Raw genomic sequence first — 4,877 nt, 5'->3', positions numbered from 1 at the left:
TCTTTCTTACATACGATTTGTTACTTGTATTGAATACGTTAGTGTATACGCTATCTAAATTGCACTTGCAAGTTCACGGGCCACGTTTTGATAAGTAGCAGATTGCTCTACAAGCCGTATAGCAGCCGATTTTACCCCCCCCCCCCTCTTGCTTGCGTATTTCCTATCAGTTAGTTCCCTCTAGTTCATTAATTAAATCCGGCCCGTGAGATTTGATACTTGTATTAAATACGTTAGGGTATAAGCTATCTAAATAGCACTAACAAGTTCACGGGCCACGTTTAGATAAGTAGCAGATTGCTCTACAAGCCGTTTGCAGCCGATTTTAGCGCCCCCTATGCTATAGTCACAAACTAAATATAGAAGCCGGAAGATATTCTAAAATTCCCCGTGACCACAGGTTTTGTCCATTCTGCCCAAATGAGATCGAAGACGAACGTCACTTTGTTATGGATTGTTCTCAATATGATGACAAACGCACAGAGCTGTTCACATTACTTTCCGCTCGCTCTAAAGACTTTACTACTCTCTGTTCGATAGATAAATTCAAGTACATTCTGGGAGGCGAAAATCCACATTGTGTACAAGTAGGCAAATATATTCACGATTGTTTATACCGTAGAACCAATAGTGTAAATGACATGCTAGACCCTTTATGTTGATGTATCCATACCTATAGATATCCATATATATGTGTTTAGTTGTACTGTAAGTAGTTGTTATTCATGTAGACCTTACGAAAGTCGCTGTACTTTTGTCGTTGTCAATAAAGATTGTATTAAATCCGGCCCGTAAGTTTCGATACTTGTATTGAATACGTTAGGGTATAAGCTATTTAAATTGCACTTGCAAGTTCACGGGCAACGTTTCGATAAGTAGCAGATTGCTCTACAAGCAGTTAAGCAGCCGATTTTAGCCCCCCCCCCCCGCTTGCGTATATCCTATCAGTTAGTTACCCTCTAGTTCATTAATTAAATCCGGCCCGTACGATTTGATACTTGTATTGAATACGTTAGGGTATAAGCTATCTAAATAGCACTTGCAAGTTCACGGGCCACGTTTAGATAAGCAGCAGATTGCTCTACAAGCAGTGTACGGGTGATACAGGCCAATTACAGCACCGGGACGGATTAGGACAGGTTCAATATTCTCATTAACGACAAAAACTCTGGTGGTATTTTTGCCGGGAGTGTGTGATATCAACTCCCCTGTTAAGCCAAAACGACCTAATGAAGCAAGAGCCGGGTTAACGTATCCGGGACCAAGGGAGTTATCTGCGCGCTTTCCTACCACTTTGCCTGGGACAAGGTGAACCGAACGCCCTGGTACTAAGTAGGAGTGTCGGGTCACGACACGACGAACGGCCCCAGCTGCCTTGCGCGAGACCGGAATGGATGCCACGCCCGTCGGCCCACAGAGCGTCATTGTGCGCTTGCGCATTGACACTTCAGCGTCGAAAGCCAGTAGAAAGTCAGTGCCGACCAAAATGGGCGTGGTCGTGTTACGACAGACCAAGAATTTCGCGGGAAACTGGTGTTGTTGCCACGTGAGAGGGAGGGTGACGTAACCAACTATGTCCAAGGCGCCCCCAGCCACAGTCGATAGGGCAGGTCCATCATAAGGAACAAGTTCTGGTGGAGTCACGTTGTTACCAAGTTTGTTTAGCACGTCAACAGAAATAAGCGAAACATCTGCTCCCGAGTCAATTAATACGTCAGCGTAATGGCCATATATCTGGGGTGTAAAGTGAAAACTTCCGACGGAAGGGTGGGTGGAAGGTATGGGGTTAGCAGGAGAGGGGTCGGGAGGGGTCGAGGGGGGTGGGGAGCTAGTGGCTGGCTGACCCCCAGTTAAGCCAGCCCGAAATCGTTTCCCGACCGGCGGCCAGCGTTGGAGCGCTGCAGCTGAGGGCACTCCCTTTTCCAGTGCCCAAGTTCGTGGCAGTAGTTGCACCCAGAGTTTTGCGGGGTGCGTCGCGGAGTTGGGTTCTGGGGGGTGGGGGGTGGTGGGCGATTTGAGGGTGGTGGGTGGTAGGGAGCGGGTTGGTGCTGGGAACCGAGGAGCGTCTCGAAGCGGCTTTGGAGAGACGCTACTTGACGCTCGTGGGAGCGCTGCATCTCTCGCATTTCCTGGCGGTGGGAGGCCAGGATGGCCTGCATGTCTGTCTCCGCTGGGACGGGAGAGGGATCGCTGACCTGGCGGACATTAGGAGGAGGTGGGGAGGGGTGCTGTGACGGTGTGTGTGATTTAGCAAGGTCCTCGAAAAACTGAAGGGTCATGCTGGCTTCGTGCAGGGTTTGGGGTTTAGAACGTTTTACCTCCCATGCCATTTGCTTGTCTTGAATTTTGCCTACGAACTCCCGCAGTCCCAAAAGATCCCTAGTGTGCTGGTCGGCCTGGGGGTGAACTTTGGCGATTAGCCGGCGGATTCGTACCTCTAGAGACTGTGGCGTTTCACCCGGGTTGCGGGACAACGTGAAAAGTTCCGACTCAAAATGGGTCGGGTCATTAGGCCGACTGTACATCTCCCGCATGAAGTCAAGCGCCACGTCACAGGGTCCGTTTTTGATGGACGGTGCAGCCGTGTTATAGGTTTGAAGGGCCCCACCCGAAAGATGCCTGATTAGTACTGTCTTGCTGAGGGGGTCGTCCCACTCGCCATAGGACCTGTCTGCGGTAAATTGTATTTCAAACTCCTCCCAAGTTATGTCGGAGACACCGTTAAAACTGCACATTAATTTAGGGATGATCCTAGGGCGAGTGGTACGGGGGACAGCATCGTCGAATTGCCCTGAGATTGGTGAAGGGGGGAAGAGGTTACGGTGGCGGGCCAGGGTCGATGTTAGTGAGGGCCCATCGTGTGAAACCGGTGTGAGCTGGGGAGCGGGCCGGGGGGTCGCGGCTGCTCCGGTAGCGCGCGGGGTCCCCCGAGCACGGCCGCGGCCCCTGCCTCTACCGCGTCCGTTGCCATGGAGACCAAAGTTGAGTTGGACCACTTGGTCATCTGGTATCGTGTTGTCGTGTGCGGAAGCAGTGGACATGGTTTATACTCGGTGTGGTGTAACAACAGTAGGCGCTTCGTCAGATGGTTGCTTGGGAACCAAAACACGGGGCGGCAGGCCACACAGGGCGCCAAGGGGAAATCTACAAGAGCAAAACCAAAGACGACACGAAAAATTTGCAATATAAAAGATTTGTCAGCAGTAGCGAAATTTAGAAGACAGAAGTCAGCCAAACAAGAAACAGAGACGACACTAAAAATTTGCAATAAAAAGGATTTGTCGGCAATAGCGAAATTTAGAAGACACAGGCGTCGGCCAAACAAGAAACAGAGACGACACTAAAAATTTGCAATAAAAAGGATTTGTCGGCAGTAGCGAAATTTAGAAGACACAGGCGTCGGCCAAACAAGAAACAGAGACGACACTAAAAATTTGCAATAAAAAGGATTTGTCGACAGAGGGTGTTAAATTAGACCCTGGTCGGGACAATAGGTGCGTTGACTAGAGACAAGGTGTCAAAACGATGACAAAGCGGCCCGGCGCCAGGCAAAACTTGCGAACCGCTGAAATAATTTACGCAAAACTGCTAAGTTGGAATATGAAAAGCTAAGTTCAGACTTGTTAAACTGATAGGCGCCAGCGGGGAGACGGCAGCCCAGATCAAAAGAAAACTCGGTTGAGGCGCGAAATGGCAAAATGACAACGAACAAAAAGTCAAGTTTCCTTTGGGAGATATTTGGAAGCAAACGCAGCGAAAGTGACTTTATACCGAAGGAATTTTAGAACGAATGGCTAGATTTAACGTTGGGAAACAAATGGACACTTTACCGAATGGAATAGAAACTTTTGGGTCAATTTGGGCTGGGAATTTGAAATCAGGTAATGCGATAGGCCGCCACGTGGAGGATCGGAAGTTTTAGATGCAAGAGCCAAATATTTTGAAGGAAATTGTATCAGATATCGGCGTTTTACGATGCACTTGGACTTTGGAGTTAGAACGTGAATTTGACGGATAAAATTCGCACCAGGACGTCAGGGAGCTTTGCAAAACGTGGCCAAGACGATTAGACAATTTTCGTACTCTTCATTCTAACTTATTGCGTTGCAAAAAGTACCGAAGTATCAACGTGAACTTTAACAGAGCGGTAGAATGGATTTCAACACTTTGGCGGAGAAACGTATCGATTGTACAATGGAAGTTTGGTGCAACAACACACGTGTTTTGGGGGGATGTGACACACAAGAACAAAGGAAAGTTTTACTGCGCGTCACCCTAGCGCAAAACGGAACGCGACTTATACTATAAACTCAAGGTACGAAGTTTACGAAAACCGAGTCGTAGTATTTTGATCACAGAGCAAAACTGTATCCACTAGTGGGAATCATGTAAACATTTGGTCTTAGTGGTAGGATTTGGGCATTTACCTATACGTCAAGGTGACGCGTCTATGCTATGTACTCTCACCAATATAGCCAAGGACCAGGGTTCAGTGTACAGTTTGATGTGATCTTTATTACTACGACCGATTGTATACAGTTTAAGCAAGTGAACGGAGGTAATGATATAGACTGACTTAATACAAATAATACAAGATAAGATACCTGGACAGATGCGGGTGGATGATACTAACTAACCGGTTACGTAACTACGGTGGCGGAAGATGCGGTTGTCCTTGTCCCTGAGTCTGCTTCTAGCCTAACTAGCGCCGTACCGCGTCTTATATTACATAAATTGGAGGCGGAGCTTACGTGAGCGCAGCGGGGCGTGGCCTAGTTGACGTCAGGGCGCGCCCATGATCACGTGCTCTCACCACGTGACCCCTGGGCCGCCCAACGTAATAACAGACTTGCTACACCAGTTTAGCAGCCGATTTT

At 48.4% G+C, this 4,877-nt stretch overlaps 1 protein-coding gene across 1 annotated transcript in view; it reads right to left on the bottom strand.

The window, feature by feature from the left end:
- The window catches only part of LOC118422823 ((Lyso)-N-acylphosphatidylethanolamine lipase-like), an 18,674-nt gene extending 13,797 nt beyond the window's left edge, over positions 1-4,877 (bottom strand). The window contains exon 1 of the transcript XR_004831970.1: positions 4,605-4,877. The gene's annotated coding sequence lies outside the window, so the exon portion shown is untranslated. The remainder of the gene's footprint in view (positions 1-4,604) is intronic.

This window comes from Branchiostoma floridae, chromosome 9, assembly GCF_000003815.2.
Source record: "Branchiostoma floridae strain S238N-H82 chromosome 9, Bfl_VNyyK, whole genome shotgun sequence".
In the NCBI taxonomy this organism is placed as follows: Eukaryota; Metazoa; Chordata; class Leptocardii; order Amphioxiformes; family Branchiostomatidae; genus Branchiostoma; species Branchiostoma floridae.
Note: the sequence above shows the minus strand (reverse complement) of the source record. Positions and strands in the feature narration are given on the sequence as shown.